At 36.8% G+C, this 25,980-nt stretch overlaps 1 long non-coding RNA gene across 2 annotated transcripts; it reads left to right on the plus strand.

The window, feature by feature from the left end:
* The first annotated feature begins 1,328 nt into the window (after positions 1-1,328).
* LOC141539605 (uncharacterized) lies at positions 1,329-25,589 on the plus strand. 2 transcript variants are annotated; one of them, XR_012481336.1, is made up of 4 exons: positions 1,329-1,692; positions 8,354-8,453; positions 10,583-10,749; positions 25,479-25,589. It is a non-coding gene; the product is annotated as an uncharacterized LOC141539605 (long non-coding RNA). The 2 variants fall into 2 exon arrangements; XR_012481337.1 differs by lacking the exon at positions 25,479-25,589 and adding an exon at positions 17,697-18,543.
* The last annotated feature ends 391 nt before the right edge of the window (positions 25,590-25,980 follow it).

Genomic DNA, 25,980 nt, shown 5'->3' on the forward strand with positions numbered 1-25,980 from the left:
GAAGGATTGAAGGGGTGAGGAGAAGTCAGAATGTGGTTCTTAGCTTTTGCCTTTTGCCTGTAAACTTGAAGAATTAGGTTTAATTTGTTCTTTTTCCCTGACCTGTCAAACCTCAGGTTGTGCATCCCGAGACTTCTTGAAAAAATTCACTCATTTACTTTTTCATTCAACAATCACTTATTAAATCCCGAATGTGAGGGGCTGTGCAAGGCACCATGGGAGCTATAAGGGGTCTAAAGGCTTGGGATGGGCTGGTGATCTTCACTGCTCAAACTATGGACCATCAGGAGCAAGGTGGCAAGTCTGAACTGTGCCGGACAGGGTGCAGCCATCCTGGCTCCCCAACCCACTCTGCAGCAGAGGGCAGCTGCCTCCCAAAGCCTCTTGGTTTGTTTTCCAGTTGTCGTCTGGACTTCCTAGCCCACCATTTTCCTTCCCCCTCACACACAACTCCTTCCCTTGCTCCAAACCCTCAAGCCAGAGACTTAATTGCTGACATCTGGTGGCAAAGAGACGCTGACACATCTGTGACTCTCTTATTCTCCCCTCCCTCACCCCAGCCCCCCTGGTGAGAAGCTCACTCCCTTTGGGAGCTTGTTCTTGGATGTCACTCATTCCTGACCCCAGCCACCAGAGGGAAAGCCACAGGATCTGTTCTTTCCCTGGAGCTATTTCTAGGCTCCGAATCTCCCCTTCAGATCCCCAAGGTGAAGGCTGGCCTTCTGAACCCCCCAAACCCACCCCTCACCAGGGAATGAGGTATCTTGTCTGGGGTCCTCCAGTTCCTGGCCCCAGGTGCCCAGGGTGGTGTGCTGCTGCTGCTGCTGCCCACAGGCTGGACAGCCAGCCTAGCCAGAACCCTGCCCCCCCCCCTGCAGTTACTTAAGCCGGCCCTTTCCCACACACAGCACTTAAGGCGGCTGCCAAGAACTGAAATATTAATAGGTACAAACTTCCTGGAAAGATTTTAGCCTCCAAAAGAGACGGCCCCACCTCCCCCCCCCCCCGAAATAAATAAATAAATGCAATTAAACTATGAGGTCATGAAGATGGGGAGATGGAAGCCGGTTGGAGCTATTTTATAGGCTCTGGCTGAAGGAACATCTCCCCGCCCCCACCCCCGCAGCCAGACTCCCCCCCTCCCTCCCTCCCTCCTTTCTCATCTCCCTCCTCCCTTTTCCTCCTCCCCCCCAGCCATTAACTGACTGGACCGCGAGGAAGCTGCAAACCCTCAGTGGGAGGATCTTCAGCCCTCAGGGCTGGTGGTGAGCCAGTGGCAGGAAGAGACAAGGATTTTTGCTGCCTGTGTGTGTGTGTGTGTGTGTGTGTGTGTGTGTGTGTGTGTGTGCCCTGACATGCAGCTGTGGAGGTACAGCTTCCGAAAAGGGCAGGTACCCAGGGAGCCGCACGGTCGGGTACCACCCTCTTGGTCCTCCCGGGACAGCCAGAGACAAGAAGGGCTCCGCGCTCCCAGAATCCTTCCCCGGGCCACAGTTCCTTAGCTCCTAGAGCCAGGGCTCCCCGGCTCCGCCGCCGAAGAAATGGTCAGTCTCACTTAATTGTGGAATGAGCCAAACGGAGCTGTTTCTTAGGAGACCAACCACTAGAGCGACAATCTCGGTCTGTTCTAAAGCAATCCCCTCCCTTCCCAAGAACCATTGCTTTACCGTTAATTATGATCGATTCCCCCAGGTAAGGGAAGGCCCTCTCACTAATGGGGCCTTAGTCATGCTGTTTAAGATTGGGGTGGGCAGTGGGGAGGATAGGAAGGCATTACTGACCAATTAAAGCTTCATTGAGAATGTTGATGGAAGGAAGTGTCTGCAGATGGAACCGGAGCTGAAGCCTGGGAGAGATCACAATTACGCATCTTACCCCAGTCGTGAGGAAAGCGGCTTTCATTATAGGTCAAGGTTCCTAAGGGACTAAAAGGGCCTGGCTTAACAGGGGCGAGGGCTGCCAGTGGAAAGGGAGGGAAAGGGGGAATTAAGGAGACCTCTCTCTGGGAGAAGTCTAAGAAAGCCTAGATACAGCATCCCCATTACTCACTGAACAGCAGCCCCAAGCTTTCTTACCTATTTCCTCTCCTACTACCGTATTTTAGCAACATGACTTCTGAATATTTTTTTTTGTTGGAAAATTGAATTTCAGTCATTATGTGGAAGAAATGGAAGGGAATACAATGTCTCCTTCCCTTAGTATTATCTTCCTCATCTCATAAAGAGCAGTTATTAAACCCCTGCTGTATTGCCTGCTACAAAAAGCATTTTTTCCTGTTCTCTGGGAGCTTACATTGTTCCTTTATTTTTCAATCAAAGAAGGATAGAAATGGGACTGAATCTATGATTTCACTGTTATTTGATTGTTCAGTCAAGTCCAACTCTTTGTGATCTGGTATGGGGTTTTCTTGGCAAATATACTGGAATGGTTTGCCAATTCTTCACTGGAATAAGGCAACCAGGGTTACGTGACTTACCTAGGGTCACAGAACTAGTAAGTCTGATGCTGCATTTGAATTCAGGTCTTCTCAACTTGCTCTATCCACTGCCCTAACTAGATAATGTCATAGCAACAATCCTATTTTAATTACATTGCAATTTTTTCCCCCAGGACCTTTGATTTCCTTGGTAACCGGTGAAAAGAGTTCTTTACCTATATAGATTGCTACAACTTCTAATCTTTGATTCTAGTCTGATAAAATGGGTGAAATCTGAAATAATTGAGGAACCAAAGATTAGAGCTTCCAAGAAAATTGATTTATTATGCAGTACATGTCAATTGCATAACAAATTATGACTAGACCTCCTCAGCTTGACACTGGACCCTGAATATAGGGAGGAACAGATTTTATGCATTAAAAGAAAACAATTAGGGGGATATAAACTAGGATACAAGAGTAGGTAATCTGATTTCTAATTGAAGGAAACCATTATGGAGAGCTATTTGGAATTATGCCCAAAGAGTTATTAAATTGCCTATAGCCTTTGACCCAGAAATACCACTACTAGATCTATTTTCAAAGATGATTAGGGGGAAAAGAAAAGGACCTATATGTTCTAAAATATTTATAGCAGCTCTCATTATGGTAGCAAAGAACTGGAAATTGAGGGGATGCCCATTAATTGGAGAATGACTGAATAAGTTGTGGTATATAATTGTGATGGAATATCACTTATGCTATAGGAAATGATGAGCAAATTGATTTTAGGAAAACATGGAAAGACTTACATGAAATAATGAAGTGAAATGAGCAGAACCAAGGGAATGCTGTATAGTGTAACAGCAATGTTGTTTGAAGAGTAATGACTAAGCTTAGTGAATGACTAAACTATTCTGAGTAAATTGAACATTCAAATCAACTACAAAGGACTTAGGAAGGAAAATGCTATCCACTTCCAGAGAAATAACTGATATATGGAAGTATGTATTATCCAATTTAACATATATAGCTATAGCAAAAGTTGAACTCTTAATTTGGGGTTGGGAAGGAGTGAGCAAGACAAATTGAACTAAAAATGTAATAAAAATAAATAAACTATTTTGAAAGACTTTCAAAATTGGGAGGGGGAGAATGAATAGAAATGAATTCCCTGAAATCAGAAAAAGAAGTGTCCCACTTCCTCCAATCAAAGGAACTAGAAGACAGTAACTGATTGATCTCAAATAGGACATTGTATGGTCCTATTTGAGTGTGTGATGGTTAATATGAGATATAATAGTGAAAAAATTCCTTGCTTCAATCTGTGGATCTGACTAGCATTCTAAGCACCAACTAGCCACAAAGAGCTAGGTTCAAACAATACAATAAAGTCACAATTCCTGTAATTGAATCAAGTTTTCTCACAAGACTAATATTGGACTAGATCCATAATTGAATAAAAAGCAAATTGAGGTAGATACAGAATTGAGTCACAAGATGGAGTCAGTAGGATTCATTCAATTCCCACACTAGAGGGCCTTGGGAGGTTTAAGGGACTTGTTCAGGTCATTCAGTATGTTCCAGAGAGACAACTTAAACCCTTATCTTCTGACACTGAGGTCTATTCTCTGGCTATTATAACATGGTTCCCTCAGATTGCATGTGTAACTTGGGTTTCCAGTCAAGCCCAAAGCATTTTATAGTTGCTTTTTATAGATTAGCATGACTCCTGATTGGTGGAGAGAATGCTGAGAAGTCTTTACATCTCTGTGTGAGAGGCAAAAGTAGTGCCTATTAGTGAGTAGAAAAGCCAGAACTGAAAATATTGAGTTCAATGCTTTTTAACTAAACTTCAAATTCATCATCTTTATTAAGTCTTTCTGGGGATAGGTAGATAGTTCAAAGCAACTAGGGAATGTAGCAGATAGAGTGCATTTCATCTTCCTGAGTTCAAATCTGGTCTCAGACACTTATTAGCTATATGACCTTGGGCAAGTCACTTAGCCTAGTCTGCCTCAGTTTCCTCATCTGTAAAATGAGCTGGAGAAGGAAATAATGAATCACTCCAATATCTCTGCCAAATTTGGTCACAAAGCATCAGACACACTTGAAAACAATTGAACTACAATAATAGATAGTTATTACTGATTTCCTTGAAATACAAGAAAATTCTGGTCAAGAATTTTTTTTAACTATAGTTTTTATTTGCCAGATATATGCATGGGTAATTTTGCAGCATTGACAATTGCCAAACCTTTTGTTCCAATTTTTCCCCTCTTCCCCCCCCCCCCAGATGGCAGGTTGACAATACATGTTAAATATGTTAAAGTATAAGTTAAATACAATATATGTATACATGTCCAAACAGTTGTTTTGCTGCAAAAAGAATCGGACTTTGAAATAGTGTACAATTAGCCTGTGAAGGAAATCCAAAATGCAGGCAGACAAAAAAAAAAAAAAAAAAAAAGAGGGATTGGGAATTCTATGTAGTGGTTCATAGTCATATCCCAGAGTTCTTTTGCTGGGAGTAGCTGGTTCAGTTCATTATTGCTCTATTGGAACTGATTTGGTTCATCTCATTGTTGGAGAGGGCCACGTCCATCAGAATTAATCATCATATTGTATTGTTGTTGAAGTATATAATGATCTCCTGGTCCTGCTCATTGCATTCAGCATCAGTTCATGTAAGTCTCTCTAGGACTTTCTGAAATCATCCTGTTGGTCATTTCTTACAGAACAATAATATTTCATAATATTCATATACCACTTATTCAGCCATTCTCCAATTGATGGGCATCCACTCAGTTTCCAGTTTCTGGCCACCACAAAGAGGGCTGCCACAAACATTCTTACACATATGGATCCCTTTCCCTTCTTTAAGATCTCTTTGGGATATAAGCCCAGTAGTAACACTGCTGGGTCAAAGGGTATGCACAGTTTGATAACTTTTTGCACATAGTTCCAAATCACTCTCCAGAATGGGATGTATTCACAATTCCACCAACAATGTATCAGTGTCCCTGTTTTTCCACATCCCCTCCAACATTCCGCATTATCTTTCCCTGTCATTCTAGCCAATCTGACAGGTGTGTACTGGTATCTCAGAGTTGTCTTAATTTGCATTTCTCTGATTAATAATGCTGGTCAAAGATTTAGGAAATTCCTCTAGGATAAGAATTCCAGGTTTTATTGCCCTTAAATTATGCCTTTGCTAATAAGTCTGCTCCCACTTGTCCTGCCTTTTCTCAAAAGTTTATGATAACTTAAATCCATTGTAACAATATATGATTTCCCTGTTTATGTCACCCATCTGTAAATGTGTAGTTGCAGATTGGCTTCCTACAATTACCCTGCACTCTTTTGTCTCTCCTCTCCTCATTGCCATTTCTTCCTATAAAAAAACATAGCACTATTGTGCAGAAGGGAAATTTATTTTAATATCAGGACAAAGAAAAACATCATTAGGGAGATGAATTAGCTACTGAAAAAAAAAAACAGATGAATGGTTCTTTGATAATGACTTTTTGGGGAAAAATCATCCCCTCCATGATTCACCTCCATTTTTGTTTAGTACCTGGCTCTTCCTGCCCTCATTTGGGTTTTTCTTTGCCATTTCCTTTTTCAGTTCATTTTACAAACGAGGAAATTGAGACAACAGAATTAAGTGATTTATTTAGGATCATACTGCTAGTAAGTAAGTGCCTGAGAATAGATTTGAACTTAGGTCTTATTGATTACAGGTCCAACCCTCTATACATTATAGAACACTTATCTGGCCTTTACTTCCACTATCTGAAGAATTAAGGTGGTTATATTTGTCATGGATCTCCTTAGCTTGTGAAATGATTAGCCCCCTCTTTATCCTCTTTTGATCTTATCTCTAGCTGTGTTTTACTGTCTTCCTGTTCTCATTTTCATTCCTAGGTAGAAGTTATTGAAGGTTAAGATACAGTGTGGTACTTCGGAAATAACACTGGCCTAGGGGTAAGGGACATGGGTTATAATCCCAGGTCTATCTGCTGTTAACTAGTTGGAAAAATCTCTGGACCTATTTCCTCATCTATAAAATGAAATGGGAGCCACATGTGTGAAAATATTTGTAGCAGTTCTTTTTGTAGTGGCAAGGAACTGGAAATCCAGTGGATGCCCATCAGTTGGAGAATAGCTGGATAAATTGTGGTAGATGAATATAATGGAACATTATTGTTTTATAAGATGATGAGCAGGATGATTTCAGAAAAGACTGGAAAGACTTACACGAACTGATATTGAGTGGAGTGAACAGAACTAAGAGAACACTATACATAGCCACAACAGATTACATGATAATCAACTGTGATGGACTTGGCTCTTTTCAACAATGAGGTGATTCAAGGCAATTGCAGTAAATTTGGGATGGAAAACGGTAATCTGCATCCAGAGAGAGAGAATTATGGAGACTGAGTATAGATCAAAGCATAGTAATTTTTTTTTTATTATTTTTTTTGTCAGGCTGGGGTTAAGTGACTTGCCCAGGGTCACACAGCTAGGAAGTGTTAAGTGTCTGAGACCAAATTTGAACTCTGGTCCTCCTGAATTCAAGGCTGATGCTCTATCCACTGTGCCACCTAGCTGCCCCCAAAGCATTTGTTTGTGTTTTTTCCTTTCTTGTGATTTTTTTTTTCCCCTTTTGATCTGCTTTTTCTTGCACAATATAACAAATGTGGAAATATGTTTAAAAGAATTGCACATATTTAACCTACATCAGATTCCTTTTTGCCTTGGGGAGAAGGGAGGTAAGAGAGACAGAAAAAATTTGGAACACTTAAGTTTTACAAAAATGAATGTTGAAAACTATCTTTACATGCATTTGGAAAATAAAATATTATTGGAGAAAAATAAAATAAATTCTACTCCTGATTCTAAAAAAAAAAATGAAATGAAATGAGTGCACTAATAATAAGGCAAGCCAAAATGACAGAGGTCTCACCTCAGAAAACTGATAAAATGACAAAAGTTGAAGATAGTATTATAAGGGCAGTAATGCATTGTTGGTGGACTTGTGAATTGGTATAACCATTCTGGAAAGCAATTGAAATTATGCCAAGAAAGTGATTAAAATGCCCAGACTGGTACTCAAAGAGTTAGAAATGTACCCTAATGAGATCAGTAATAGAAAGGTGCCATATTAGATCCAAAGGAAAGAGTAATACCAGACACAGTTTAAAAATTATGATATCAAAATTTGGCTGTGCAGAGGAGCCATGAGAATGCATTTCTCCTATATTTTCAGATATGGAGGATTATGGCTGTGAAATGCTACACAAAATGTCACTTGGTTGGTGTGTTGGGCTGCTTTTCCTCCCTCTCTTTTGTTTTTATTATAAATGATGACTCTCTGGGAGGAGAGTAGGGAGGGATATATTGAGAGATGTAGCTGACATAAAAAAATAAAAGGTATCCATAACAATGAAAAATGAAGAGGTAAATTATACGACTTCTGATGTCTCATCTTGCTATATAGCAAGTTATGATTCCATTAAATCATTCCTCAGTCCCGTTCCTTCAGTGAACTCTTTGCAACATTCTGTGTCCAGTGCTAGTATGCTCCTCCTGACCTGTCCTTTGCCCTCCCCCACAGCATCCCCACCCCAGGCCTTTCTTTACAATTCTACATGAATTTACAAATTCTACAAGACTGCTTATTTCCCTCTGCAAAGCTTGCTAGATCCATGCTTGCCTCCCAGAGATTGTTCTATCTCCTTCCTTCCTCTGACCTCTGAGCTCTTAGAGAGGGCTATTTACTCAGACCCAGTGAGCTTCCTGACATTTAACTCACTCCTAGGCCATAGATCCTGAGTTTCTGTTACATAGAAAGACCATCCTGACAAAGATTACTGTCAAACTCCTGCTCCTTACTCATTTTCAATCTCTTCTTTCTCTTTCCTTTTCTAGGAAGAAGGAAGGAAACAACCATTTATAAAGTGCTCAATATTTGCCAAGCACTCTAAGTACTTTACAAATGTTTCCTTTTTTGATACAACAATCCTGGGAGGTAAGTCCTGTTATTATCATCACTTTACAACAGAGGAAACTGAAGCAGGAAAAAGTGACCTGTTCAGAGTTACACAACTAATAAGTATCTGGGGCCAAATTTGAACTCAGGTCTTCCTGCTTCCATGTTCAGCGTTTTATCCACTCTGTCACCCTCAAATGTTAATATATTTTGTTTTTATGTCATCTGTATTTCCCATATCCCTGCCTCCTCCCTTCCTCTCTCAGAATCATTCTTTATAACAAAGCGGAAAAAGGAAATTTAAAAGAAAGTTAAAAAGAAATTAACCCACACATTGAACCAGTTTGACATTACCTGTAATTTTCCATAATCATAGTCCCCCCCCTACTGCAAGGAAAGTAGGGAGATTTTTTTCTCATGTCTTTTCTGTGGGGTCAGATTTAGCCATTATAATGCATTGCATTCAGTCCTTTGCTTTATTGTTGGTTTTCTTTCCATTTCAATTGTAGTCATTGTGCATATTTCTTCTGGCTCTCCTGATTTTATTTTGCATGAGTTTCTACCAGTCTTTCTATGGAAAAAATGCCTCACAGAGGAGGAAGGGAAAGAAAAGGATAACTGGAGACTTGAAGCTAAAAAACAAGTCTGAAATGCCTCTTGAAAAGAAGAAGGGCGCTGGGTGCTCTTAGGAGGAAGTAGCTGCTTCTCAGTAAATGATAAAATAGCATCATGGGAGCTATCAGATGAGAGACCATCCAGTAAAGGTCAGAGGAAGAAGAAGAGAGTAATGGTGATTGGTGACTTTCTACTTAGAGGCAGTGGGGCTGTGCTATTTGTAAATAGAGATGTCACTATCACTCTTTTTCCCAGGCAAGAATCCAAGACATAATAGAAAAACTTCCAAAGTTTGTCAAAAACAAATGACTAGTGAATGTGTACAAATCACTATTCCCATGTGTACAAATGATAATACTAGAAGAAACCTAGAAAGTATTAGATTATGAAGTCTTGAGTAAAATGTTGAAGACCATGGGACACAGGTTGTGCTTACCTTACTGCTACACATTGAAGACAAGGAATACAAAAGAGAAAAATAGGTTTGGGAGATGAACAGCTGGATAAACATAGCATTTGAAAGTGGCATTTGAACTACTGAACCATGGCCTAAAATATGGGAATGACAGGCTCCTAGCCAGGGATGGAGCATCTCTAAGCTTTTCTGATTGCATTTGCATGATTAGATTTGGGAGTCTAATCAAAAAAGTTTTATACTAAAAAGTATAGGGCATAGAGGAGAACTACTTATGTACTTCTTCTTTAAATAACATAGAGAATACAGCGAAGGAAGAATAACAGTTGAGGTATCCAGTAGTTCACTGATTAACTCTAAGGAGCCAGTAACATAACCCAAAGCTTCCAATGTCTATACTCAAATGTCCAAAGTTTAGGTAGGAAGAAGAGCTAGAGATCCTAATACAAGGAGGAAAAATTTTAGTTCATAGGTATCCCTGAGACTTGGCAGGATAAAAATGATGACTAAGATTCTTCAAGGGCATGTCATATTCTAAGAAGCATCAGTAGAGAGGCTATTCCGAAACATGTGTCATGCAGGCATTGTTGTGTAACCCAAAGGGAGTACAGGTAGACATCTCTAGCCTCTGCTTCCTCCATCTTTCTCCAAGTGGGAGTTCTCATTAGGAGAGGTAGGAGGCTGGGATTAGAAGCTCGGGTCACTCTACTTTCCTCAGAGAGAGGAATACTGGATTAGGACATCTTTCTGCTATCTTAAATACGATTAGTCTAAGGGGATGTAGTTTTCAGATTCATTAATGGAGAAAGGAAGACCCAAGTTTTATATCCAAGGCTTGATTCCCTTTTCACCAAATTCCAGTTCCACAATAAACATACATAGCAAGTAACAAAAAAAAAATTTTTTTTCAAGTTGATAGCAAAATGGAAATCAGAGAAAGTAGAGAAGAGAATATATATCAGACAATATAGAGGGAAGAAGCTCTTTCTGCCACTGGATGAGGTAACTCATCTTAGCCCAAGAGAGCCTTCCAGATCTCACCCAAGGGGAAGGTGGACCAAGCTGGGAATTGGGACATGATGGAGCCTGCTAGGTCCACTCAGGTGGGCTTCTTACCAGAGTCGTCTTATTCTTTCAGCAAACTAAAGTGGAGTGGACATCATATATATTTTCTCATTCCCAAAGCACCAAAAGCATCTGAAGAGCCAAAAGAAACTGAAGAGATGGCAGCTCTCCTCTTTCCTGCTCTTGTCAGTGAAGAGAGAGTTCCATATCAATGAACTTTGGAACTTGGATTACACAGAAGTAAGTCATATTTAATTTAGTATTATATATTAGGATTTATTAAAGTAAGGAAATCCAGAAACCAGGGTGAGGAAGCATGAGATGGAAAACATTTGGTTAAAAGTCAAGAGAAGGAAAAACAAATGTGATTTTTGTCATTTTGTTCCTGTCAAATGGAGTATACTAGAGACCACATGGACTGAAAGAGGAAATAGATGATGAGATCAGGAAACAGGTCATAAGCTTAGTACAGAGGCATGGATATGACTATTAGGAGACTTTCAATTACCCAGACTCTTTCTGCCAAAAATAGAGCAGCTAAAATTTTTCAACTTGGTTTTAATAATAATTTTAATAATAATAATAATATAAACCCTATAATAAATAGAAGAACCACAAAGGAAAATTCTATTGTAAATCTGATTTTCACTAACAAGGAAGAATTTTTGGAGTGGAAATTATGGGACCATTTAGGGCAAAAATAATTTTTTTCGTTTAGATTTTGTGATAGAAAAATGATCTCCCATTAACTTGAACTTGGGGAGATTTCAAAGGATTTAGAAAGAAAGGAAATATTCAATGGACTAAAGTTCTGCAGGGAAGTCAGTTGAAAAAAATGAGAAATACCCAAAAACTAAATTCTGAAGATAAAAAAGTAAAATAATCTAAATGAAGAAGAAAAATAAAAGTTGACTGAAGACAGCAATGTGGTTGATTGACAGGACACTAACCAATCATCCTAGATTCTAAAATGATATTTACAAAAGATAGAAGCAAGGTCGGGCAAGAGGATAAATATAAATGTATGCTGTGAAACTAGTTTTTAGAGCATTAAAGCTCAGAATGAGTTATGAGTTGAGGTTGACAAGGAGAACTAAAGACAACCAAAAGGGGACTTTTTAAAAAATATATATAAGAAAAAAGAAGAGGCTCAAGGAAGACACAGTACCAGAGTTTAAGGTGGAGAGGCATTAGTAATGTATAATATAGAGAGCTTTTCCATTCTTATAATGTCTTGTTGTCTTCACCAAAGTGAATGAATGAATGATCTTTGCACCTGAAAAGAATCGAGGGAAACTAATGAAAAAGGTTTTATTATTTATTAGGTGCCAACTGTGTACTAAAAGCTGGGATGCAAATAGAAAAGTGGAAGCAATCCTTGCTGGAGTTCATGTGGTAATTGGGGAAATATCTTTATGTCAAAAGATACAAAAAGCTTAGTTATTTTTCTTATATAATTCTTATAAATAATTCCAGAATGACTGGAATGTGTAAGTGAACCTGCCTGTTTTCTCTTGCTCTTGTTTAGTCATTTTCAGCCATGTCCAACTTTTCATGACTTCGTATAGGGATTTCTTAGCAAAGATATTCAAGTGGTTTGCCATTTCCTTCTCAAGCTCATTTTATAGATGAGAAACGGAGGCAAATAGAGTCAAGTGACTTGCCCAGAATCACACAATTATAAAGTGTGAGGTCTTCCTGACTCCAGAGCCAGCAGTCTATCTACTGTGCTACCTAGATGCCTGGCATCTGTTTTCTCAGATCCCTCTAACAGTGACTGTTTTTATCTATCATTTTTTTCCACTTTCAGAAATAAAAGGCAAAACTTCAAAATTTTTCTAATTTGCATTTTGCTTATTATGGATAACAAACCTCTTTCTCATTTTTTCCAGCTGATTTTTGTCCCATACCAGGGTTATATTCTAGAGCAGCAGTCCTCAAAATTTGCTCTTAATATCTTTATACTCTTAAAAAATTATTGAGGGATCTGTCCAAAGAGTTTTTGTTTATGTGGGTTATATTTATAGATATTTACCATATTAGAAATAAAAACTAATTTTGAATTTGCAGACCCCTGAGGTTCTCTGGACCATACTTTGAGAACCACTATTCTAGAGGAACTTTCAATTCGGAGTCTTGTTGTCATGTTCATGGTGACTACCTTTCCCAGACCATTATTGAGGATTTTCTCTGCCACTTGTGCTTCACATCATTCCCTTTCCTTCTGCCACTTAATTCACAGTTTCAGCAACTGCCTGCCCACGCTCAGTGACCAGTGGTCACAGTGACCACCACAATGATTCACTTAGTCATAAAGACAATGGAGGTACCTGAGGAAATAGGATTTATCCCATCCTCTCGCATCGAGACATCCCATGTGACAAATAGTATTTTTTAGAGAAGGAAAAAAAATCAGTGCCAGTGATCAACATGTTAAAAAAGTACAAAAATATGTAGAATGTGTAACACTTGTGACATTCCACTTCCAAAAAAGGGTGGACTCCTTAGTCTTTTCATTTCTCTTGAGTTCATATAGAGCTTTCTGATCTTGTTATATTCACTTTTGATTTTGGAGTGCATTTATGTGTTTTTTTCCCCATTTTTCATTATTGTAATTACTGTATAGATTGCTTTCTTGAGTGTTTGTTTTACTCTGCATCAGGTCATAAAAATTTTTCCATATTTTTTCTGATTCTTTCTGTTGGAAAATAATGGGCAGTTCAGAAAAGGGAGTTTTATCCAGCTGAATCCACTCAAGGTATTAACTAAATACATCTCCTTTTTTAAATTTGGCCCCACATTGGGCGCCAAACTGTGATGTTCTCTTCTCTAAGATGCAATGTTCTCTGGGAGCAGGTTTCTTGGGGAGCTTTTGGAGGTAGCCTTAGTTTCAGTTCAGTTCAATAATCCCAGATGCAGCCAGGAACTTTGGAATTAAAGTCCAAATCCTTTATTGTCTCCTTCAAAGTCTTATCTCTTTTCCTGAGGCCTGGTTAGCTTCCTTAGAGGCCTATCTCTCTCCTTGGTTCTGAGAGCTCTATCTCCAAATGTCTCCAGCCAGCACAAAGATGGAAGTTGGAATGAATTTTGACTCCTTCTCCAAGAGAGTGGGCTTGTGGGTTTCTGTGGGCTTGTCGCTCTGGCCCTGAGAGCTTCTTGCTTATATTTCTGCCCAACTTGTGAATCTCCTTGACTTGTGAATCTCCTCCTTATATATGCTCTCTAAAAGTGTGAACTCCTTTAAAGGTGTGAATTAAGTACATAAGCATTGTCTCTATCAGTGACTTAGCACCTTGTTTCAAGTTCTGGCCCATAACAGTTGAATAGCCTACAAGTGTCTTATTTTGTTCCAATATTGAACATAAACTCCTAGCCTAAGTTTGAGCCTGAGGAGATTAGCCTGAATCAGACCCAACCCAGAAAAACATCCCTAAAGTGTTAGAAGCTATGTCTAATTTAGTATAAGAACACATCTCTGAAATAATAAATTGTCAAAAGGAAAATATAATTGGATTTATTTTCATATACTTTTTTAAAGAATATACCTTTTACATGAAAGGAATATTTTCTGATATTTATATCATAAAATTAATTTCTCTAAAATAAAGAAATATCAGCTTTGAGATAAAATATGACACTATATTTAGTACATTATAATTAAAATGTGGTTTGTCAAGCTTAAAACAACTTATCTATTCTATTTTCCCTTCTAGACCTATGTTTTTTACCTGAGACCCATTATTTTCTTCAGATATGCTTTTCTGAAATTATTCTGGATGATCTGCTCTGCCAAAATTCATTTTTACAAACAACTTTTCAGTAGCACACTACATTGGCTAAATGTTGTAAGCCTTGATTTTGGATATGGATGCACATGGCATAGGGAAAATGGATAGCTAGATATCTCAGTGGAGCCTGGAGTCAGGAAGAGCTGGATTCAAATCCAGCATTCAATACTTACTAGCTGTAAGACCATGGACAAGAACTATGGAGGTACTTGAGGGAAGAGGGTTTTGTTCCACCACCTTGCATAGAACCATTCCATGTGACAAATAGTATTCTTTAGAAAAAGATAAAAAATCAGTACCAACAATCAATGTGTTGAAAAAGTCCAAAAATATATACAATGTGTAATACCTGTCAATTCTATCTCCAATGAAAGGGGAGGTTGGGGGTGCCTTCTTATATCTCTTTATTTGAGTCCAGCTGGATCTCATAGTCCTTGGTCCTATCTGCCTTAGTTTCCTCATCTGTAAATAGGGTATTAAATCATTTTTCTTATTGTTGTAAGGATCAAATGAGATAATATTTGGAAATACTTTGAAAAAAAGTAGCTATTAATGTGGGTGTGCTCATACAGGAGTTAGTACATATACAGATAGCAATATAGACATGTGATCTTAATGTATATTTAGATTGGTTTACAGGAATGTTATTAAAATGACCTTCTTACTGATACTAGTATAATACCAGTTTATGGGCTTGTTCTAGAAGTCCAGTCACAAACACACACACACACACACACACACACACACACACACACACACACACACAAGCACACACAAGGGTACATGTTAGGCAAGAGAAGTAGGTTAAGTAAGAGAAGCAAATTCTTAGCTGTTTAGCTCAACCCTAACCTGCACAATTCCATCATCTGAAGGTCACATTGGTCTAATTCCCACTGCTCAGTTATTTAATCATCATCATTATGAAAATCTAGGGCAAGATCTCATCCAGCCAGATATAGCCTTGGCCATGGGCATAATGTTGAACATCACCTTGAGGTTGTTCTGAGAAGTAAGTGATTTTCCCTTCTCACTGCTCCCCTGCCATCAGCCATCAGCCAGTGGGGGGGAAAAAACCTGAGTAATTAATGCCCAATCAGCCAGGTGACAGTCAGTGGAAACTGTACAGACAGATGAATGTCAGCCCTGGCTTTTGGATGTCAAGGGGAAAGTTGCAAATTCTAGGACTGGAGACTTTGGATCTTTGCATATAATCCAATACCCAATTCAGTTATTATGGTATCACTCTGGCAGATACCGGGCTGGGGAAATACAATGTCTTGGTAACCCAGGGTCCCTTCCCTCACAGAATTTTGCTTCCATTTCAGACTGGAACAAGAACACATGACCCAAGATTTCTCTGTGCCAGAATTGCTTACAGAAGCCCCCATATTACCCTTCCTGCTTTTCTCCCCACCTTTATTTTGCCACACCAATAGCAAGGGCCAGCATCCAGACATCTTGTTAATATATCCTGGATCAATTCAGTCTTGGACCCCTGTAGTCCCTCTTCCCTCTTTCAAAGTCCTTCTACAGTGCTATATCCATACCTGGCTTCAATTCATCTAATTAACCATCTCCCCCCCCTTATTTCCCTTACCTTCCACATCCCTTTACACTCACTCCCAGGCATCTTGCAGACTTCTGTGGGGGGCTTTAAAGTAGGATATTGAAGTAGAAGGGTTGGTAGAGATCATCTTCACTGATGGTTAAGCACAGTATTTTACCCAGTATCACATTATTCAAATCCAAGTCTTCTGATTGTAGAGCTAGAATGTTTTGTCTCTTTTTATACTTCCTCCCCCTCTCAGAATAAGTTTTAGAAAACTCTCCTCTGAAATTAGTTGTGTTTCTTAGAGATAACTTTTTCGGTGGTAGGATATGGGCAGCTAGGTGACACAGTGGATAGAGGGCTGAAGGTGGAGACAGGAAGACCTATCTTCCTGAATTTGAATCTGGCCTCAGACACTTAACCGTGGGACCTTAAGCCAGTCACTTAACCTATTTGACTCAATTTCCTCATCTATAAAATGAGCTGAAAAAGAAAATGACAAACCCCTCCAGTATCCCTGCCAAAAAGACTCCAATGGGATCATAAAGAGTCAGAATGAAAAATGACTGAACAACCACAAAAAAAAAAAAATGTTATTGATGGAAGGGACCCAGAGACCATCTTGTCTAACCTCCATACCAAAGGAATCAAATATACTGCCTGTGGGACATTCTGATGAACCAGATTAAATATAATTGGTAAATGTTTAATAAAATAAACATACAATAGAACACAGCTTAAAGTTTAATATGTGGTTTTCTGTGTCAATATGAACCTCCAAGAATCCTTTGTGAATGGTTTAGTAGCCCCCTTTCTAATGGAGTATAATACCATTGAACCCTAAGTCTATAAAAAGTTTTTTTTATTCCAAAGACTCCAGCTTCTGAAATAAGAACTCACTATTTGGCAAGAATTTCTGGGAAACTTGGAAAATAGTATGGCAGAAACAAGGAAATGACCAACATCTAACACTCTATAGCAAGATAAGATCAAAATGGATTCAAGATTTAGACATAAAGGGTGATACTATAAGCAAGTTAGTAGAGCAAGGGATAGTTTACCTACAGATCTTTGGAGAAGGAAAGAATTTGTGGCCAAAAAAGAATAAGAACATTATAAAATGCAAAATGCATAATTTTTATTATATTTAAAAGGTTTTGCAAAGGGGCAGCTAGATGACATGATGGACAGGGCACCAGCCCTGAAATCAGGAGGACCTGAGTTCAAATCCAGCCTCAGACACTTAACACTTCCTGGCTGTGTGATCTGGGCAAGTCATTTAACCCCATTGCCACAACAAAAGAAAATAAAATGTAGAGAAAACTGAGTCAAATTTATAAGAATACAAGTCATTCTTCAATGATAAATGACCAAAGGATATGAACAATTTTCAGACAAAGAAATCTAAGTCATTTCTAATCATATGAGAAAATGCTTTCCTTATTGATTAGAGATACTCATTAAGACTACTCTGAGGTATCACCTCACACCTCTCAGATTGGCTTAGATGATAGGAAAAGATAATGATGAATGTTGGAAGGAATGTGGGGAAACTGGGACACTAATGTATTATAAGTAGAATTGTGAAATAATCCAACCATTGTGGAGAAGAATATGGAACTATGCCCAAAAGGCTATAAAACTGTGTATACCTTTGATCCAGAAGTCTCACTACTAGGTCTATATCCCAAAGAGATCATAAAAAGAGGGGAAAAGGACCCATGTGTGCAAAATAATTGTAACAATTCCTTTTGTAATGGCCAGGAACTAGAAATTGAGTTTGTTGTCCATCAGTTGGGGAATGGCTGAATAAGTTATGGTGTATGTAATGGAATATTATTGTTATATAGGAAATAATAAGCAGGCTGATTTTAGAAAAGCCTGGAAGAGTTACATGAATGGACACTGAGTAAAGTAAGAAGAACCAAGAGAAATCTGTACACAGCAACAAGAAGATTATGCGATGATCAACTTGATAATTATGTGATGGACTTGGCTCTTCTCAAGAATGCAGTGATTCAAGACAATTCCAATAGACTTGGGATGGAAAATGTCATCCATGTGCAGAAAGAGAACTATAGAGACTGAATATAGATCAAAAGCATAATTATTTTCACTGTTTCTTTGTTTGTTTTCTTTCTCTTGGGTTTTTTCCCTTTTGGTCTGATTTTTCTTGCATAACATAAAAAATATGAAAAAAAAGTTTAAAAGAATTGTCTACATTTAACCTATATCAGATTGCTTGCTGTCTTGGGGAGGAGGAAAGTAAGAAAAGGAAGGAGAAAAATCTGGAAGACAAAAGTCTCACAAAAATTAATAGCGAAAACTATCTTTACATGTATTTGGAAAAGAAATACGATTGAAATCAAAAGTTATTTTTTATTATGAACTTGATAAAAATCAACACGAACATTTCCCAATATACGTAGGCAGCCAAATGTCTTAGTAGAGAAAATATTGGACCTGGCGTTACTTAAGATCTAAGTTCAAATCCAGTGTCAGCCATTTATGAGCTCTGAGAGCCTGAGCAATTTATTTAACCTTTATCTGCCTCACTTTCCTCATCTGACAAATGGGATAATAATAGTACCTAACTCTCATGTTTGTTGTGAGAATTGAAAGAGAAAATATTTGTTAAGTACTTTAAAAACCTTACAACACTATTAATTAAATGCTATTGACATTATTGTTGTTATAAATAAGAGAATTTTATAAGAAACACTGAATCTTTACTATATTCAACTTTAAAAAAATAATAATTCAAACTTAACATGGTAGCTCTTATACTGCCCTATTGGAGTGTTCCCTTCTGAATTTCCTTTTGTTCCCTTTTGTTTATTTTTAAAAAGATTCATTGATACTTTTCTGCTTTCATTCATTTTAAAATTATTATCCTACTACCATTTTTCCTACTTCTCAAATTCTTCTTAATTCTCTTTCCCTGGAAAAAAAATAAAACCTTATCTTGTAAAAATCAGTATAGTCAAACAAACAAACCAAAAAAAAACTCCAAATATTGGTCATATTTGAAAATGTATGTCTCTTTCTGCTTCTAATCTATCAGTTCTAGAGGTAGTAAAAGTCATTCATCATTATTAATCTTCTGGAGCTGTGATTGCTCATTTGCATTGATAATATTTAGTCTTTCATTGTTATTTAACTTTACAATAGTGTAGACATTGTATAAATTGTTCTGGTGGTTCTGCTCATTTCGCTCATCAGTTTATACAAGGTCTCTCCAGTCTCCAAGGATCTCTCCCTTGCATCATTTCTTACAGTACAATAATATTCCATTAAATTCAGATAGTTAGCATCTATAATACCCTTGAGTGTTGCAGAAGAAAGAGTTGGCTGGCTGGTACACAATCCTTCCTGCTCCCTTCTCCCTGATGGATACAGGCAGAACTGAATCTTTTCCTATCTCCTGGGGTAGTCGTTTAATGATAATAATAGCTAGCATTAATAAAAGGTACTTTGTAAACATTATCTCATCTGGGAGGAGTGATATTATTTTCCCCACTTTACAGCTGAGAAAACTGAAGCTGTTTTAGTTGTTAAGTGACATGCCCAGGGTCACACAGCTAACAAGTGATTGGTCTAGATTTAGACTCGGGTTTCCCTGATTTCAGGACCAGTGATCTACCTACAGTACCACCTACCTGACTTTAGTTTAGTGTGTGATTTCTTCTGAGTCCCTTTTTCCTTTAACCCTTCCTTCCTCCCTGGAAATTTAATCAATCACATACCCTGTTACAACAATCAGCTTGCCTTTTAGTGGAAGAACAATATAATGACCCTCAGGTTCACATTGGCCCTCCTTTATAATTTATGGGGTTTATGGTAAACAAACAAAAAAATTATACAAACACAATGTCTTGGAGTTCCCCACTTAGGAATATTCCTAATAGTTATTACAAAGGTTTGACTCTGGTCTCATCAACATTTAGGAATCTAGCTAATCCCTGGCCTCTTTATACTTGAGGCAAAAACCATGATATAGGTAATATTTAGATAAGATAATAATAATGATAATAACTAACATGCATATAGCACTTACTATGTTCTAGGCACTGTGTTAAGCATTTTACAAATACCTCTTTTAAGATAATTGAATAAATGAGAAATATTATACTCATTCCAATCCCTGTTACTGAACAGGTACCAGGAAAAGCTGGGGAAAGAGCTGATCTTTTGGGGGAAATCTTTCCTTTCTTAAAGAAGTGGCTATGACCAGGTGTTGTTTTCCAAGATGCTTTTAGAGGTCCAATAGCTCCCCCTCAATCTCTCCTTTGTCCCAGCAATGTCCACCTTTCAATTTCTTCTGTTGCTGCCACCTTTTCTCTGGGTCAGCTTGAGAATTCTGGTCCAGGGCAGAATTCACTATTTCTGTTGTTACTAAAATTCTTGCAGTACCCATTCCTTCATCCCAGCCCATATCTTACAAAATGTGTGTTTCCGTTTAAAAATTATACTTATTTAAAATTTTTATTTTATTTTTAGTTTATGGAATAAAGCAAACATTTCAATAATATAATAAAAATGATGATTGAGAATATTACCTTTTAAGAATTCCCAAATCTAGCTCATAGATTGCACAGTAACCCCAAATTGCTCTGATGAAGAAGGGGGAATATCTGTTCTTCTGAACAGTCAGTTTTCAAACTTCTATGACATTCCCTCTGAGGGTGTGAAATTTTACAATTCCTTGAAAAATTGATTGTAGTGTACTTGTTATCTAGAATTATATAACAAATTGCCTCAGTATTTAACATAATGATGAAGATGATGTCATTAGCAAATATATATCAATGACATATGCAACGGATCTAGTATAATTCAGAGCATCACTTGACAGGGAGTTACATAGGACATATTACATGTGCTTTATCTCTACCTCATAGAATGCCTCTTTTCCTTTAAGATGCAGCTCAGATACCATCTTCTTTTTTAAAATAATATTTTACCTCAATTACATATAAACACAATTTTAAACATTCATTTAAAAAAGTTATTGAGTTCAAAATTTTATCCTTCTCTCCCTCGTTTCCCCCTCCTTAAATTGGTAAACAATCAGATCAGATATGGATTATACATGTACAATAGTGTAAAAGACATTTCCATATTAGTCCTTTTGTGAAAGGAAAAAGGAGGAAAAGAAGGGAGGATGGAAGAAAGGAAAGAAAGAAAGGAAGAAAAGAAGGAAGGAAGGAAAGAAGAAAGGAAGGAAGGAAGGAAGGAAGGAAGGAAGGAAGGAAGGAACGAAGGAAGGAACGAAGGAAAGAAGGAAGGAAGGAAGGAAGGAAGGAAGGAAGGAAGGAAGGAAGGAAGGAAGGAAGGAAGGAAGGAAAGAAGGAAGGAAAGAAGGAAGGAAGGAAGGAAGAAAGGAAAGAAAGAAGGAAGGAAGGAAAGAAAGAAGGAAGGAAGGAAAGAAGGAAGGAAAGAAAGGAAGGAAGGAAAGGAAAATAGTTTGCTTTAGTATGTAATCATATACCATCTGTTCTGGAGGCTGATATTTTTCATCATGAGTTTTTTGAGATTGTCTTGGATCATTGTATTATTGAGAATAGTTAAGTCTTTCATGGGTGTTCATCAAACAATACTGCTATTGTTGTGTACAATGTTCTCCTGATTATGTTCACTTTATTCTGTATCAGTTCATGTCAGTCTTTTCAGGTTTTTCTGAAATCATTTTTCAGGTATCATCTTCTGCCTGAAACCTTTTCATTTACCGTACCCCCCCCACAACTATTATTGCCTCCCTTCCAAACTACTTTGTATTTAACTTTTTTTTGTATATATTTGTATTTAATAACTTTATGCTACATATATTTTATATGTACTTGTCTCCTCTATTAAAATGTATCTTACTAAATGCTGGTTAACTAATTGATACATGCATGTCTATATAACAAAAATATATGTAACAAAAAAGAAAGTTATAACATTGTAAGGCTACAAAAAGTACATGACTGACAGCAAAACTACACATAGTTGACAAAGTATTCAATTCATGATACTAACACAAAACAAATATAAATAATGTAGAAATAAAATGGGAACATATTAAATATACAGAGATTAATATATGCGTCACTAAACTTAACATGACTAAACAACTCATTTCTTTAGCCATTTTCCAATTGGCGTGCACTCATTTTATTTCTAGTTATTTGGTACAACACAAAGTGCTGCTATAAAAATTTTTGTATAAATGGGTACTTTTCCCCTTTCTTTGATCTCTTTTAACTTTCATATTTTATAAATAAATAAGTAGGGTCTAGACAGGTTCAAATGTATTCATCTAGCTATATTTCTCCTACTCTAGACCCATGGACAAAGATGGATTATAGAACTAACCAATTGGCCATATGTGTTATATGGGATTCCTTCTCTCCATTTTAGGGATAGGAATGAGTTGGAAGAGAATTATAGAACTGTCAGGAAGATATGGTAGAACCATCATTAAACAGGAGTCTAGAGACCTGGGCTATAGTCTGAATTCCATGTGTTAAATAGCTGTGAGACCTTGGGTAAATCATTTGATCTCTCTTTGATCTTCTCCTTCTATAAATAGAAAAGTTTGGTATAATAGATATATAGCTGAGCTCTAAAATGTTGATTGCTCTGCTGTCCATTCTAGTGTTTTCTTTTTTTTCTAACTTTCTGATATTAAACATAATTTGGTGGTCTTGACCCTAATATGGAGATCATTATATAACTCTTTAAGGTATCCCTAGTTACCTTGGAACATTTTGAAATTCTCATAAGAAAATTAAAATTAGGAAATGGCAACACTTAATTACTATAATAATTGGGGTTATTGCAGATGTTTATTTCCTAGTGAACTGTGTGATCTTGACTCTCAACGTATATATAGATGAATTCCATTCCAGAGTGCCCTAGACTAAAGAGACTTTGCCTTATTTTCTCCACTTTGCAGACAGAAACTTGGAAAAGGAAAAACATCTTTCTTGGACTTTTCTGGGGTATAGGATGGTATTCACTTGAGAATAAAAAAGATAATATTACTATTATTTTAAAATTTCATTTCTGCTCAATTAAATGGTTTTTTTACATAGCCTATGCAATTGTGCCTAGATTTTTGTAAGCAGGTTATAACTGAATTTAGATGTTCTTAGTCTTTGTCTGGATTGGGATACAGTGAGCCAAAGCCAGTGATAAACCAGAGCAGTAGTTTCCATTTAGAAATTCAAGAACTCTTTGGATTCTCTTTCCTAAGGGATTCACAGTAAAAATTATTTTATGGTGTCTCATATTATAAATAATTGCCCAATTATGTTACAAATACATTTTTTTTTCATTTTGATAACAAGCATGTGTGTGTTTGAAGCATTCTATTTGTTTCTGCAGCTATTTGAAACCATCATGATCATGTGCCCAATGATTTTGATGTTCATGTAGCATTTGCATCAAACTCTGACAACTTCTGACTAAGCCCAACATGTTCTTGGAGTTTCTCAGCTTATCATCAAATTATTTCCAAACCACCACAAGGGTTGGGCATTTGAATGCAAAACAATTCCCAATAAATGGTCATACATATCTGTATACCCTGATTTACATTCTATATTCTGAAGAGAATAGTTTCCTCATTTCCCTCTGTTATCAATAACCATCTGTCATCAGCTATGTAATCAGATAATTAATATATTATGTTTTCATTGGACATTTACATTCTTGCAGTTCATGCATCAGACTTTTTGAATACCATGATCTCAGGACATGCACATTCCATGGATTACCAGTCATCTTGAAACCATCACTGTCTATCACAAACATTCTGCAGGAACATCCCTTAGTCGTATTGCAATATTAAGGCTCTTTTTTGATTTAAACATATCCTCTGCTAATAAATCTTTTTTCTGAGATGTTTTCAAATGAACCAGCTGGCAACACTAGTCAATTGTTCAAAAGAGTTTCTATAAGAGTATAGATTTTATGCTAGTGGTAGAAGAATATAAAGTCATCATTGAAGAGATACTTCCCTTAAAAGTTAATCTACTTGTAATCATTGTTTAAAAAAAAATGAAGCAATATGTGCAACGTAATTTTAAGTACATTATATTTTAAAGTATGTGTATATTTAAATACAAAAAGTAAATATTTTATATCATAACTAATTATTCATTTTTGTTGATGGGTTAGGTGGCTAAAAGTTAAAAAATAGATTTCCATATCTTAGCAAGGGAACTTGTAAAATTCTTCTACCATTTTCTACTATGTATGTTTATAAATGAACATTTTCATTTTATTCTCTTCTTAAATCAAAACACAGAGACAATTTTATATGGACCCAGATTTAAGACTGTCTGATGTTGAGCCAAACATTGCAAACTTTTGTTAAAATAAAAAGTCCAGAATTGAAATTAAGTTTATATATAATTATTATATTATTTTAAACATCTATCAACTTGTAACTCATTTCATCAAAATACTATTTATATTTTTTAAAATTATAAAAAGAAATTTAATATAAAATCTTGTGCATATGAGATCTTTCTGGATTATTTTTAATTCTTACAGAATGTGTCATGCAAAATATTTGTGATTTTTTTTTTATAATTAGACTTTTGTGATTTTTTTATCTAGTTTTCATAATTAGAGATGGAATTAAGTCTTATAATTATGCAGTGTAAATTTCAATTTTGAGCTTTTTTGAACAAAAGTTATCACTATAGATAATGTATGAAATTAATGAATAAATCTAAAAGCATATTATGAGTTATATATTAAATTACCCTGGGGATTCAAAGCACATTTTTTCTTAGTTGAAAGGGGTGCACAAAACAAAAAATATTGGAAACAATTGGACTAGAGAATTTATCTTATAATATGAATCAAAATTTAGGAGGGGCTCATCCTCCCAACATGTGACATAAATGATGTGAAGAACATTATGAAGAGTAGTGTTCTAAAACACTGGATGTCACCTTAGACAAGTCATTGGGTGTCTGATCCCCAATTTCTTCATCTAAAAAGGAAGGGGATTGAATTAGATTCAGAGGTATCAACCACTTCCAAACTCTGAAGCAAATTAAAACAAATTAGGCAATGTTGAAAAAAATAAAAATACAACATAAAATAGAACATGTTAAATTATAATTTTTCTAAGTCAATATGCACCCTGAGAGATCCATTTCTATTTCAGATTGATACCACTGGATTAGATGACTTTTGTATCTTTTAGCTCTAAACTAATGATACTAATTCAGTGTAAATCATTTCTAAAATCAAATCTAAATTTACCTTGAACAACTTTCCCCATTAGATTGTAAGTTCCGTAAGAATAGGAACTATCTTTCATTTTTCATATTTGTGAAGTATGAATACTAGCACAGTACCTAGAATATTGTTGTTTCCTTTGTTTTTTTTTTTTTTTTTTCTTTCCTGAAACATTCAGGGCTAAGAACTTGCCTAGGGTCACACCCCTAGTAAGTGTCAAGTGTCCCGGGATGAATTTGAACTCAAGGTGCTCTATTCACTGTGCTCCTAACTGTCCTTCTCCTATTTTGAAGAGAACCAATGATATAACAGATAATGTCTTGACTTGTGCACAAATTAGATTTAAGTGAGTCAGAGTTAAAGTCATTAACCTTTACTTTCTCTTCCAGAGTCACTGAAATTCAATCAAGACAACTGGTGGTGGCCCAGGGATTGCATGGCATCTAAGGAAAGGGATGGAGGAAGAAGAGAGGAAGAAAAAAAAAATTTGGAACACAAGATTTTGCAAGGATAAATGTTGAAAACTATTTATGTATAGTATTTTTAAAATAAAAAGCTTTATTTAAAAATAAAATAAAATAGTTGAGTGGTCAAAAAATAATTGTTCTCATGCTTAGAGTAGACATCCTCTAACTCACTTACAGCTTTGAGGCCCACAGTTACCCTCAGTCTGGGTTGGTCCATCTACAGAGATGTTTATGGGTATGACCAATAGTGAGTGCATGCTATAGCTTCACAAAGCCACAGGTAAGAGTTGGATGAAAATGGACACCATGAATGGGGGAGCAGCCCTGAAAAGGCTGGGAAAATTCTCACAGTAGAAGTGCGAGTTCTCTCTGGTGTCATGGAAACAATGAACATGAATCTGGATAGAGTTTGGGAGATGGTGGA

This window comes from Sminthopsis crassicaudata, chromosome 4 (assembly GCF_048593235.1).
Source record: "Sminthopsis crassicaudata isolate SCR6 chromosome 4, ASM4859323v1, whole genome shotgun sequence".
Lineage (NCBI taxonomy): Eukaryota > Metazoa > Chordata > Mammalia > Dasyuromorphia > Dasyuridae > Sminthopsis > Sminthopsis crassicaudata.